The sequence below is a fragment of the Thalassophryne amazonica genome, chromosome 7 (assembly GCF_902500255.1).
Source record: "Thalassophryne amazonica chromosome 7, fThaAma1.1, whole genome shotgun sequence".
Classification (NCBI taxonomy): domain Eukaryota; kingdom Metazoa; phylum Chordata; class Actinopteri; order Batrachoidiformes; family Batrachoididae; genus Thalassophryne; species Thalassophryne amazonica.
The window spans coordinates 59,090,351-59,105,244 of record NC_047109.1 but is presented as its reverse complement, the minus strand read 5'-3'; the positions used below and the strand labels follow the sequence as shown (position 1 = coordinate 59,105,244).

General features: G+C 43.4%; 1 protein-coding gene across 1 annotated transcript in view; it reads left to right on the top strand.

Moving 5' to 3' along the window:
• The first annotated feature begins 4,335 nt into the window (after nt 1–4,335).
• The window catches only part of LOC117514004 (raftlin-like), a 365,659-nt gene continuing 355,100 nt past the window's right edge, over nt 4,336–14,894 (top strand). Inside the window, exon 1 of the mRNA XM_034174289.1 lies at nt 4,336–4,898. The gene's annotated coding sequence lies outside the window, so the exon portion shown is untranslated. The remainder of the gene's footprint in view (nt 4,899–14,894) is intronic.

The following is a 14,894-nucleotide window of genomic DNA, read 5'->3' as shown; positions in this document are numbered from 1 at the left end:
TAAACCCTCTGATGGAAGGAAGCAGATTTATTCCTACAGAGTGCATAAACAAGAGACCTTTCCAGGCATCTTCATTTGTCCTGGGCATAATGTTAAACTGCATCACAGATGGTCAGTGGGCCTGTAGCCTACAGATTTCTCCTTTTTGGGCATTGGTGGTGAGATTGACACCTCAGCCACTGAGAAACACTTTAGAGAGCCCAGCTGCTGTAAAGGTCTCTTGTTTATACATTCGGAAAAGACTCTGGTGATAAAGTCACCAGAGAGCATCAAGGGCCTTGTCTGCGGAAGGTAGTGCCTCATGCAGCGCTGAGGGGTTGTCCACTGCACAACAGCATCCAGGACTAAACCCGAGGTGGCTTATGTTGGTGGGCACCTGAAGCATCCTTACTGTCAGGAAGGATGATCACACTCTGTGGTGTGTTGCAGGGGAAGCTTTGGTAGCTCAGCATTGTTGTCTGGTATGTTCACACCTGGAAACAGCAAGATCTCAAAGGGTGGATACATCTACTTTTGGTCTGGTCCAGTGTTGTATAAAGTACCGGAAAATCACACTTAAGTAAAAGTACAGATACCCATTAAAAAATGACTTTGGTAGAAGTTCAAGTAACCGATTGAAATGCTACTTAATTAAAAGTCTTAAAGTATCTAGTATTTATTGTACTTAAGTATGACAAGTAATGTACAACTAAATGTACTCAAGTATTGAAAGTAAAAGTACAAGTAAATGTTAATAATCAAAAACGGACAGATTTTTTTGTATTACAAAGTTTATCTAGGCTTGTAAATGACTGGTACTATTAGTCAAAGTACTGAAAATTGTGCACATCACACAAAAACACTTCAGAAACAAGGTTTCAAAACCTAAACAAGAGTAGGCTACTCACTAGGTGTTCACAGGAAACAGTTATTTATTTCTATATGTATTTATTTATTTATTTTCATTGTTAGATGGTTTTATCTTTTCTGTTGTGTTTTGTTTCATTAGATTCTTTTTGTCTCTTTCTCTAAAATTGTATTGTAACATTATTAGTCTATTATTATTGACTATTATTGTCTATTATGTAGACTATTATTGCTATTATTAATATATGAATAAAAATACATTTAAAAAATTACAATTTGACTCTTTTACGACAACAAACACTGAGCCATTAATTATACAGAAAACAAATCAACACAAACATGCTGATGCGAACAGCTTAATGCTAACTTTAACATTGAAAATGCCATAGACATGCTAACGTGTTAGCATCGGTCCCGTTTTTAAGTTATAAAATACATCTATCAACTGTTTCAGAAGACCATAACAGGTCGGTTTAACATAAAAATATTAAATATTACTCACAGACATGTGCTCTTCAGGGTTTTAGCAGGAAAAAATTAGGATAAAACGACAATGAATCCACGAATTGTAGATCGAAGCACTGCTTCGATTGGTTCATGGTTCAAAGCAAACCCGCGCTGCAGAAAAGTTGATTACAGACCCGCTGCAGGTCTGTAATCAGTGTAGAGAAATGATCATTTTCCTGAAAAACAAGTGCGCAAGTATGCCTCATGACAAATCGACCTGACTTTGTTGCAGTCACTAGTAATCAGTAGTGTCTCTGGCTAAAAACACGACTTTTTTCGTGTGTGTGGTTTTTTTGTAACGAGTAACAGCATGGCGCATAGAAAATGTATCGGAGTAGAAGTATGCAATTAAGGTCGGAAATGTAGTGAAGTAAAAGTGAAAGTAAGCTGAATTTAAAAAACTCAAGTAAAGTACAAAGTCTCCCAAAACGTACTTAAGTACAGTAGTGAAGTATTTTTACTTCATTACTATACAACACTGGTCTGGCCGCTCTGATCGTTAGGCTACAGACTGGAGGAGTTATGCTCAAGACATCAACCATCATTTCCAACGTAGGTCTGCTGGTAATTACTGATGTCCAGTATGTTGATTTGTTTGACTCAACTGAACAAGATGCTCTGTGGGACATCCTGAGAATCTGTGAAATCCTAAAGACTTGCATGATACTTGCACTTTTATGACCATATTCTTATGACAGCATTTTTACTTGTAGTTGAGTATTATTTCGGAAATGTTACAGGACTTGTACTTGAGTACAAATTTTCAGTATTCTTTCCACCACTGCCGTTAGGCTGAATAAAGCTGGACTCAAGATCAAATTTGTTGAATTTTAAACAGCCAGTTTGTCGGGTCACAGCTGAATTTTTCCCTGAGAATTTTGTACAACCCCAGTTCCAATGACGTTGGGACGTTGTGTAAAATGTAAATAAAAACGAAACACAATGATTTGTAAATCCTCTTCAACCTATATTCAACTGAATGCACCACAAAGACAAGATATTTAATGTTCAAACTGATAAACTTTATTGTTTTTGTGCAAATATTTGCTCATTTTGAGATGGATGTTTGCAACACATTTCAAAAAAGCTGGGACAGTGGTATGTTTACCACTGTGTTACATCACCTTTCCTTCTAACAACACTCAATAAGCATTTGGGAACTGAGGACACTAATTGTTGAAGCTTTGTAGGTGGAATTCTTTCCCATTCTTGCTTGATGTGCAAATTCAGTTGTTCAAAGGTCCAGGGTCTCCGTTGTCGTATTTTGCACTTCATAATGCACCACACATTTTCAATGGGCAACAGGTCTGGACTGCAGGCAGGCCAGTCTAGTACCCGCACTCTTTTACTACGAAGCCACGCTGTTGTAACATGTGCAGAATGTGGCTTGGCATTGTCTTTCTAAAATAAGCAGGGACGTCCCTGAAAAAGACGTTGCTTGAATGACAGCATGTGTTGCTCCAAAACCTGGATGTACCTTTCAGCATTGATGGTGCCATCACAGATGTGTAAGTTGCCCATGCCATGGGCACTAATACACCCCCATACCATCACAGATGATGGCTTTTGAACTTTGCACTGCTAACAATCTGGATGGTCTTTTTCCTCCTTTTCCACTTTGCATCTGTCCATTTCAAATGAGCTGTGGACCAGAGAAGGCGGCAGCGTTTCTGGATGTTGTTGATGTATGGCTTTCGCTTTGCATGGTAGAGGTTTAACTTGGACTTGTAGATGTAGTGACGAACTGTGTTAACTGACAATGGTTTTCTGAAGTGTTCCTGAAGTCACGCGGTAAGATCCTTTACACAATGATGTCGGTTTTTAATGCAGTGCTGCCTGAGGGATCGAAGGTCACGGGCATTCAATGTTGGTTTTTGGCCTTGCCGCTTACGTGTAGAAAGTTCTCCAGATTCTCTGAATCTTCTGATTATATTATGGACTGTAGATGATGGAATCCCTAAATTCCTTGCAGTTGAACATTGAGAAACATTGTTCTTAAAGTGTTGGACAATTTTTTTCACGCAGTTGTTCACAAAGTGGTGATCCTCGCCCCATCTTTGCTTGTGAATGGCTGAGCCTTTTGGGGATGCTCCGTTTATACCCAATCATGACACTCACCTGTTTCCAGTTAACCTGTTCACCTGTGGAATGTTCCAAACAGGTGTTCTTTGAGCATTCATCAACTTCCCCAGTCTTTTGTTGCCCCTGTCCCAGCTTTTTTGAAATGTGTTAGAGGCATCCATTTCAAAATGAGTAAATATCTGGACAAAAACAAAAGTTTATCAGTTTGAACATTAACTATCTTGTCTTTTTGGTGTATTCAATTGAATATAGGTTGAAGTGGATTTGCAAATCATTGTATTCTGTTTTTGTTTACATTTCACATAATGTCCCAACTTCATTGGAATTGAAAACTTTTCAGTCCCTTATCAAACCTCAGCTTGTTGACTACTGTATCTTTGCCTAGCTCATGCCTAACGCCTTTGTATTTGTTGAAGCACTGGACATAATTTTGTCCATTGCTACAAGAATTGTTGATAATGTTGCACTTCATATGCTAACAACAGTAGCATGCCTTACTGTTTTGTGGATTGCCAGAGTCACTTTCTGGATCCCTGAATTCTCCTATAACACAATCACGTTTTGCTCTTTGTTAGTTAAACCTATAACAAAAACACTCCCTTTTCCATTTCTGCATTGTGTGCATTGATCATCTGCTCAGTATTCTATTACTTTATATCTACACCCCTCCAGCTCTCTCAGGCTATTGATCACTAATTCTGTCCACCCATGTTTCTTTATCCATTTACTCCTTAAATAACACCCACCCTTCTTCCTCTTCTACCTCCTTCCTCTCTCTAACTGTGGTATTTTCCTGTGAATCCCCCTTCGCCAACACCACCTCCTCTGCCGTCAGCCTCCCCCTTCCCTGTTCCTATCCCTCCCCTCTTTTCTCCCCCTCTCCTCAGATGGATTCTTCAGTCAGTCGACTGTAGCTGGTACGGCTGCTGGATGTAGACAGTGAAGGAGAGAGCGAGGTAGATAGACAATGAGAGAGTGAAGGAGGGAGGTAGAGAACCTGTGCTGAACAGACGCTGGGTCACAGCGCTCAGTTGCTTCAGACAATCACAGAGGAAAGAGAGAGACAGAAAGCCAGAGGAAATGAGACAGATGTAGAAAAGAGACGGCAGGAAGAGAGAGAGGAAGGGGTGTAAATATGTGACAGGTTGTGGTTTCTCTGAGCTTGCAGAACATCATTAGGGACATACTTTGAGCATGAGCTAAACGTAAGACGTACAAGTGTGTTTAAGCTCTGCGAGGGGAAGACGAAGCAAAGTACCGGAGCTGCTGAGTCAGAGGAGCAGACTTTCTCAGGATTGCGATTCAAGCCATCCCGATCCTCTACAACCTCAGTCAGGATCCGACACCATCCTCCATCCTGTAATTTGCGCTTCTCTTCTTCACAGTAGAATGTGTTTCTCTGCCAGAAGCTCTGTTCCAGGTCTTGCTTCATTCAAGCTGTGAACTTTTCAGTTGCCAAACAGGTATGTTGCTCAACATGTGCATGAATTTTAACTTTGAGCCAAGTAGATGTGTCGGCGCTCTCGAGCCCGACTCCCTGAACGGCAGCCGCTGTAAAGTTGGACTGCACATCGGTAGTTGTTTATATCAGAGAGCTTATTCATTAAGAAAATGCCTCAAGCCACAAGTTTGGCTCTCAAGCACAAACTCTAAATCTGCCCACAAGCACATGTTCACATATTCGGGCAAGCATTCATCATGCACATCAAATAGACTGATTGTTTTGAAGTCATGTGCCTGATGGATGGTGTGAAGGGGGCTGAGAATGCCAGAAATGTCTACCTGGACCCGATCAAGATACAGTATGGTACAACTCCTACTCGGGATGTGTCATTTGTGATTCACTGAATCTTTTAAGTTATCTGAAAGATCTGCATCTTCTCTAATGGTGATTTGTTTGTTTAGCTTCTCATTTATTCACACAGTCTTTGGCTCGTGGTCCAAATGTAGCGATCATTTGGCGTGCCGTGCATTCGCCACTGATGTAACTGTTTGCGACTGTACAAATCTTGAAGATCTAACCTTTGAAGTGAACAAACAGCATCTTCTTTATCTATAAATGTCAATTCAGATGGCTTGTGGCTTTACTCACACAGCCAGCATGCTAAACCAAACAAGTCATTCAACTCCATGTTCATTCAATGCCACCATGAGCCATGACAGCTTTACATATAAGAGAGAGTGGTGAAGATAATAACGAATAGAATGAGTTGAGGACATTGCAATGAATGAATTGGTGATAACAAGCAATTCATTTGAAGTCACACAAATGAGCTGAAGTGTGTGCAGTCCTTTGATAAAGTCGCGGTGACTGGGCTGACTTGTGAGCTAGTGTGGCATCTAGTGTAGATTAGGTTAGGTCTGGGACTTTAGGCTGGTCCCACATGTTCCTGCAGCACTATGGCACCACACTGGAAACCACACAGGCAGATAACCACCACAGTCAGGTGAATCTTGGGAGCCCTCTTGGCCTTTTGCAGTTGCTGGGCTCACTAGCCCAGTTACACTTTGTGCACTGGATCATGCCCAGAGAAGTGCACCACATGGTCAGTTTGTTAACTGATATGTCAATCAATCAATCAATCTATTTTTTTATATAGCGCCAATCACAACAAACAGTTGCCCCAAGGCGCTTTATATTGTAAGGCAAGGCCATACAATAATTATGTAAAACCCCAACGGTCAAAACGACCCCCTGTGAGCAAGCACTTGGCTACAGTGGGAAGGAAAAACTCCCTTTAACAGGAAGAAACCTCCAGCAGAACCAGGCTCAGGGAGGGGCAGTCTTCTGCTGGGACTGGTTGGGGCTGAGGGAGAGAACCAGGAAAAAGACATGCTGTGGAGGGGAGCAGAGATCGATCACTAATGATTAAATGCAGAGTGGTGCATACAGAGCAAAAAGAGAAAGAAACAATGCATCATGGGAACCCCCCAGCAGTCTACGTCTATAGCAGCATAACTAAGGGATGGTTCAGGGTCACCTGATCCAGCCCTAACTATAAGCTTTAGCAAAAAGGAAAGTTTTAAGCCTAATCTTAAAGTAGAGAGGGTGTCTGTATCCCTGATCCGAATTGGGAGCTGGTTCCACAGGAGAGGAGCCTGAAAGCTGAAGGCTCTGCCTCCCATTCTACTCTTACAAACCCTAGGAGCTACAAGTAAGCCTGCAGTCTGAGAGCGAAGCGCTCTATTGGGGTGATATGGTACTATGAGGTCCCTAAGATAAGATGGTCCCTAAGATATGTCCTCTCAATGAAAGTAGGATACCCCATGTGAGTTTCCTTAAGTAGATGTTTTCCAATCCTGGTACTTGTGACCCAAAGTATTGTGCATTTTTCATTTGACTCTGATGTACTCAGACCAGTTCAGCTCATTCAGGTGTTCAGGCAAACAACAGCTGGCAAAAGTGGAAAACACCTGATTGTTATTTTCAGTTAGAACAGTGAGAAACAGGGAGTACTTTGGGTCCCACCCTTAGTGACAGTTTGGTTGACATTCCAGCAGTATGCAAAGATCCTCAGAAGAGACCTAGAACAAAATACATCCAGCCGTCACCTTAAGTCACTAACTAGCATCCAAGTCTTACAACAATACAGTAGAAGATGAAACACCACAGCCCAATAGACATGGTCAGTGTTCTTCTGAAAAGGTGTCAGGATTACCAAACAACCTGCTTGTCCAGGGACCTCATGTGTCAAACGCTGTAAAGTGTGCAAAGATCCAACTGGATTAAACTTTTAAATGAAGAGATTTGGTCAGGTGATGGTCTCGAGGTGGGCTGGTGACCACATCAAATCCTCATCAGGCTGGAAAATCACTCAGCAAGGTCTTTAAACCTAGAGTTGCTCCTGGTGTGCAGTTGGGCACCTTGCATGGCACCATTCTGACATCGGTGTATAAATGGGTGAATGTGAGGTATCTTTGTAAAGTGCTTCAAGCATCTGCATCAGATGTGAAAGCACTATATGTTGTCCATATAAATGTAGTTCATTAAAGAAGCAACTCAATGAAATAAAAAGTTGACTCTAGTAGTGACTGCAGCGTGTGAGCAGAGAACAGGAAGCGATAATGAAAAAACAAATGAATCAAAAACAGCCAAATCAGATGAACGGCATTTGATTCCTACAGGAAATAGCAGTGAGCAAGCTGTAACGTGCAACCCAACAGAGTATAAATCAGAGAACGGACTAAGTCACTTTCACCTCTCAGCATTGCAAACCACTGTCACCGTGGATTGGAAAAAGATTAAATTGGAACTTGACTGGCACTTGCAACCATTTTCTCTCACCTCTTGTATTGTTTCTTTCTTGTATGCACCCTGGTCGTAGAATGTTCCTTCTTCTGACCAGCAGCATGTGAGAATAATAACATGAAGCATAACGCAGGAAAAGTTGACACCATTATTGCTGCCATCATACATTAGTAACATACAAAACCTCATCTGCTGCTATAACCACAAGTCTCTATACTGTACATCAGTTCACAGACGAGACAAGAATGTGGAGTCAGTGGACAAGAAATACAAATTGAAGTTATGTTCCATAACCCCGGGTCTATGTCACATACCTTGTTCTGGTGTGTTTCTTTCTGACACACAAATATGTTTCTGAGTGATGGAAAAGTAATGCAGGGAAAAAGAATAACATACACAGTAAAATCGGCAGTGTTAAATTAACACTGGTGGTGTTAAATTTACACTGGCGGTGTTAATTTTACACTGGTGATTTTACTGTGTACTCTGTCTGATCGGGAATTTCAGGGTGTAAGTGAAACATGGTGTAGAAGATTGAACCGGGCTGTTTTGTTTTGGTATGCATGGAAAGGACAGAAGTCTGAACGAATAATCAAAGAGCCAAATGAGAGAATGTTTACAGTAAACTGAGACAAAAGAGGTGGATCCATAAAATGAACAATAATGAGAATCACTGACTCTCATATGTGAGGAGCAAGAATTTGGAAGGTGTGGATGGTGTGGATTTCCTTCACTGCAAAAACTGATATCTAAGAAAGTAAAAAAAAAAAAAAAGTCAACTTTTAAGTCAAAATAGAAAAATAATCTTTCAGACATTTTTTTTTTTACATAAGAAAAAATGCCTTATTTTGAGAAAATGTGCCTCACTTTTTCTTAAGTTTTTCAAGCTAATATCAAACTGTATTTAACTCTATCTAGACTGGAGGGCTAAAAGTGCACGTGCCGACTGTCATGTCATAGAATTTCTTAACAACTTATGCTCGGACTACAAAACTTGGTGACATTTCCTAAAATTTAATTGGCTACAATTTGGTACCAAAAGCTTAAGTCCATCATCTTTGCTGTTTCCATGGCAATGGTTTCCTGACATCAATATACTTTCCATATTTTGTACTTAACATATACTTATTCCATTATATTAACGCCGTCGTATACGACAGATGGGACCAAGCTTTACTAAATTATAAATAACTTTTTAATGATATGAGATAGAAAGTTACTCCTTTTTTTGCTGAAAAGTTAACTCCGCGGACCTTCGCTCCACCCTCGGCCATCTTTGTACTCCTCATAGAAGCTGTGTGATGACGTGCTCAGTGTGAGTGTCCAATCAGAATTGGTTCACCGTCACATGCTTTTCCAAAATCCAATCTTAGGGCAGATTTACCTCACGTGATACACAAAAGATCGTTTTCAGGAGTGATATCTTACTAGTTGGCCCATTTGAATAGCCCCCTAACTCCTCCAATGTGTCCTGCGCCATTACGCACAGCGAAAGTGAAAGCAGACGGAGAGCCTCGCATGACAGTCTCACATGCTCAAACAAAGAGTGTGCAACTATCAGGATTACTCCACTAGTTTGCATTTGAATGTTACTGGATTACTCTGTGGCTCTCTCCCTCTGGTGTAAAGCCCTGTTTACCATATCACTGAGGTGAGGGAGAGGGGCCACTCCTCAGACTGGAGCATAAACGCATAGATCATTTTGTATATATTGTTCAAAATGTGCATTTGTGTTTATTTTTTGAACTTTTTTGTTGTACAGTCTTTCACACAAGACCTCAAATTACCTTTATAAAATGTCAAAACAGTTGTTTATTATACTTTGCTCTGTTTTGAATAAATGTGTGTGGAAAATTATTTTTCGCTTTACTTTTTACTTTGTTATTTTTGATTGTAAACCTTTATTACACTTATAAAACACAACAAAAGCATATATTTTATGAAAGAACAGGTTGTCCTGAAAAAAGAGACATAAAACCTAATTGTGGGATGCAGGGAGAGCTGTTAACAGCCATAATAAAACATTTATGCCAGGCGAGTGAACTGTCCAAAAAAATGCCTTCGGACCCCAGAGGGTTAAAGACAGGTAGCATGTAGACATAACTAAACAAGGCTACAATGTTTTAGAGTGTAGTTTTAATTTGCAGCAGAAATCGCTGTGAATATTTAAGCACTCTAAGGCACATACTCAGTAAAATTGAGATGCATAACCTAAATGTGTTGGAAAATATTTGTAGGAAAATACATTACGACATTTTGGGCAATACAGTCAGATTATGACATCATAATGAAATCATATTACATTATAATGATACCAAAATGAGGCTAATGATTAAGTTTCACGTGTAGATCATCCACCCATCCATCCATCCATTTTCTTCCACCTTATCTGGAGTTGGGTCACAGGGGCAGCAGTTCAAGTAAAGCCGCCCAGACCTCCTGATCCACACACACCTCCCCCAGCTCCTCCAGGGGAACCCCAAGGCGTTCCCAAGCCAGCCGAGAGATGTAGTCCCTCCAGCGTGTCCTGGGTCTTCCCCGGGGCCTCCTGCCAATGGGACGTGCCCGGAACACCTCTCCAGCGAGGCGTCCAGGGGGCATCCAGAAAAGATGCCCGAGCCACCTCAACTGGCTCGACTCCGAGCTCCTCCCAAGTGACCGAGCTCTCCACCCTATCTCTAAGGGAGCGCCCAGCCACCCTGCGGAGGAAACTCATCTCAGCCACTTGTACTCGTGATCTTGTTCATTCGGTCATGAGCCAAATCTCATGATCATAGGTGAGGATCGGAACGTAGATCGATCAGTAAATTGAGAGCTTTGCCCCGCTACTCAGCTCTCTCTTCACCATGACGGTCCGATACAGCGACCGCATCACTGCAGATGCTGCACCAATCCGTCTATCAATCGCACGCTCCATCCATCCCTCACTCGTGAACAAGACCCAGAGATACTTAAACTCCTCCACTTGAGGCAAGGACACTCCATCGACCTGAAGAGGGCAAAGCACCTTTTTCCAGTCGAGAACCATGGCCTCGGATTTGGAGGTGCTGATTTTCATCCCAGATGCTTCACACTCGGCTGCAAACTGCCCCAGTGCACGCTGAAGGTCCTGATTTGACGAAGCCAACAGGACCACATCGTCTGCAAACAGCAGAGACGAGATTCTGTGGTTCCCAAACCAGACCCCCTCTACACCTTGGCTGCGCCTAGAAATTCTGTCCATAAAAATAATGAACAGAACCGGTGACAAAGGGCAGCCCTGGCGGAGGCCAACGTGCACTGGAAACAGGTTTGACTTACTACCGGCAATGCGAACCAAGCTCCTGCTGCGGTCGTACAGGGACCGGATAGCCCTTAGCAAAGGACCCCGGACCCCGTACTCCCGGAGCACCCCCCACAGGGTGCCCCGAGGGACATGGTCGAACGCATTCTCCAGATTCACAAAACACATGTGGACTGGTTGGGCGAACTCCCATGAACCCTCGAGCACCCGATGGAGCGTGTAGAGCTGGTCCAGTGTGCCGCGACCAGGACGAAAACCACACTGCTCCTCCTGAATCCGAGGTTCGACCATCGGTCGAATTCTCCTCTCCAGTACTCTGGAATAGACCTTACCAGGGAGGCTGAGGAGTATGAGCCCCCTATAGTTGGAACACACCCTCCGGTCCCCCTTCTTAGACAGAGGGACCACCACCCCGGTCTGCCAATCCAGAGGCACTGTCCCCGATCGCCACGCGATGTCGCAGAGGCGTGTCAGCCAAGACAGTCCCACAACATCCAGAGACTCAAGGTACTCAGGACGGATTTCATCCACCCCAGGAGCCTTGCCACCGAGGAGCTTTCTAACCACCTCGGTGACTTCGGCCTGGGTAATGGATGAGTCTGCCTCTGAGTCCCCAGTCTCTGCTTCCTCTTCAGAAGACATGACGATGAGATTGAGGAGATCCTCGAAGTATTCCTTCCACCGCCCGACAACATCCCCAGTCAGGGTCAACAGTTCCCCACCTGCACCGTAAACAGTGCTGGTGGAAAGCTGCTTCCGCCTCCTGAGGCGCCGGACGGTTTGCCAGAATCTCTTCGAGGCCGACCGATAGTCCTCCTCCATGGCCTCCCCGAACTCCTCCCAAACCTGAGGTTTTGCCTCTGCGACCGCACGGGCTGCGGCACGCTTGGCCTGCCGGTACCTGTCAGCTGCCTCCGGGGTCCCACCTACCAACAAAGATAAGTAGGACTCCTTCAGCTTGACGCCATCCCTTACTTCCGGTGTCCACCACCGGGTTCGGGGATTGCCGCCGCGACAGGCACCAGAGACCTTGTGACCACAGCTACGAGCGGCCGTATCAACAATGGAGTTGGAGAACATGGTCCACTCGGACTCCATGTCTCCAACCTCCCCCGGGATCTGGGAGAAGCTCTCCCGGAGGTGGGAGTTGAAGACCTCGCTGACAGAGGCTTCCGCCAGTCGTTCCCACCAGACTCTCACGATATGTTGGGCCTGCCAGGTCTGACCGGCTTCTTCCACTCCCAGCGGATCCAACTCACCACCAGGTGGTGATCGGTCGACAGCTCTGCCCCTCTCTTCACTCGAGTGTCCGAGACATGTGGCCGAAGGTCAGATGATACGACAACAAGTGGATCATTGACCTCCAGCTCAGGGTGTCCTGGTGCCACATGCACTTATGGACACCCTTGAGCTCGAACATGGTGTTCGTGATGGACAAACTGTGACTAGCACAGAAGTCCATCGTGTAGATCATCTCCTGCAAATTTGGTAGTCATATGCTATACTGTTCACCAGTTATGGGGGAGGGCAGAAGAGCCCCCTCCCCCCAGGAATCCCCAAAAAGCCTGGTCTAGATAGGGCCAGCAACAAGGAAAGGCAATGGATTTCAAATCATCCTAACTAAGGAACACAATTGTTTTCCTTATTTTAAGACTGAGGCTAATCTTTAAATAAGAATTCTGTCTAGTTTTAAAGCACATTTTGATTATTCAGTGCCTAGACATTTTGCTAGTTTTAATAATTCTAAGCAAGTAAATTTTTCTTACCCCATTGGCATATTTTTTTTTGCTTAATACAAGACAATTTGGCTAGATTTTGTACTATTTGGCGTATTTTGAGAGGGACAATTTTTGCAATGTTTGAGTGTTTGGTGCAGTGCATTTGCTCCAGCACGTACACATGGATGTTTACATGCCTACACAGTATGTTTTAAAGTATTAAATTAACACTGCTGTGACTTTTGAATCATATCAATCAATGTATAAATTAACTATATTCATTTTGATCAACATAGATTGATTTCATACCACAAGAGTTTGATGGGCCTGTATTTCTCACCCCAGTGTTAATTTGATGCTGCGGAATGTATTGTGGGAGTACTCCGACACACAAAATCATCCAAGTGTGAGTGAAAGTATGAGGTGATGAGTATGTTTAAAAGGAAAAACAAGGTGAAGAATGGCACGAGGTGAAAGAGAGGAAGATGAAAAGCATAAGTGAGTGAGTGAGTGAGTGAGTACAATCTGACCGAACTGTTCTTAATTAGTTCCAGCTGGTGAGCTGTAGCAAATCAACTCTACACTGTTGGTAGGTCAGGAGTTCTCTCTCTCACTCCCTCAATATAACACTTTCTCTCTTCCTTCCGACCCGTTCTGTCATTCACGAAGTCAGCGCATACATTTTTTGAGTAATCCTCATGGCAAAGAAACAAACCATCAGACAAGGATGAATGCCCACAGGGGTGCCACGCCTACATTTCAGAGCATCAGGCATGTAGAAAATAAATGCTCCATGGGCTTTCACTAACAATAAAATATCTGAAATCATTTCCATAAATTTTTCATCATTTGATTTTGGTTTGGATTATTAGCTCATCCTAATCAAAACCAAATAGCTTCTTTCATCCATAAGCCCAATACATCTGCCACATTTGTTTAAAATTGTTTTTGGCATTCTTAAGCTGCCTTGATAACATATACCAAGGTGATCACAAGAGTGTAGGCCTCCTGAGCAACAGTCCAATCAAACACACCAATGAAAATGCTGCCTCATTGGTGGATGTAAACAAAAACATGAGTATATTGGGGCTGCAAAGAACAGTGTTATACCGATAATGTTTATTTAGTGTAAAAGAGATCAAAATTTTTTCTAAACCTGTGAGACACATCGAAGTGGACACGGTTCGAAAAATTAAGCTGGTTTTCGGTAAAAATTTTAACGGCTGATGAGAGATTTTGAGGTGATACTGTCGCTTTAAGGACTTCCCACGGCGCGAGACGTCGCGCAGCGCTCCCAGGCGCCGTCGTCAGCCTGTTTCAAGCTGAAAACCTCCACATTTCAGGCTCTATTGATCCAGGACGTCGTGAGAGAACAGAGAAGTTTCAGAAGAAGTCGGTTTTCAGCATTTTATCCGGATATTCCACTGTTAAAGGAGATTTTTTTAATGAAAGACGTGCGGACGGATTGCAGCGTCGGCTCGCAGCCGCCGCGACGCTCCGCCACAGGAAAAACACCCTCTGTTGGAAGCCTTAAGGACAAGTTGGAACATGTCCTGCTGTTAAACAATTTCTCATATACTCACTCCACTGAAAGCCATCAAAAGCCGCCTGGATTTTACAAATGGTTATCAACACGGAGGTGTTTTCCTGTGCCGCCGCACCACGTCGGCTGCGTCCCAACGCGCGGACCCGTCCGCACGTCTTTCATTAAAAAAATCTCCTTTAACAGTGGAATATCCGGATAAAATGCTGAAACCGACTTCTTCTGAAACTTCTCTGTTCTCTCACGACGTCCTGGATCAATAGAGCCTGAAATGTGGAGGTTTTCAGCTTGAAACAGGCTGACGACGGTGCCTGAGAGCGCTGCGCGACATCTCGCACCGTGGGAAGTCCTTAAAGCGACAGTATCACCTCAAAATCTCTCATCAGCCGTTAAAATTTTCACCGAAAACCAGCTTAATTTTTCGAACCGTGTCCACTTCGATGTGTCTCACAGGTTTAGAAAAAATTTTGATCAAACAAAGCGCCAGAGTCTCAGCAACTTCTCAGACAAAGGAATTCCGACGAGGGGCTGGACGACTCCTCCCACAAGGAGTGCTCACAGGCGAATGACGTCACCGACAGGCGTGGAAAAACTCACGCATGCGCACGAGGGTTCAAGCATGTCTGACGTAAAAACATATGAATGAAATCCATATAGTTTTTGAAA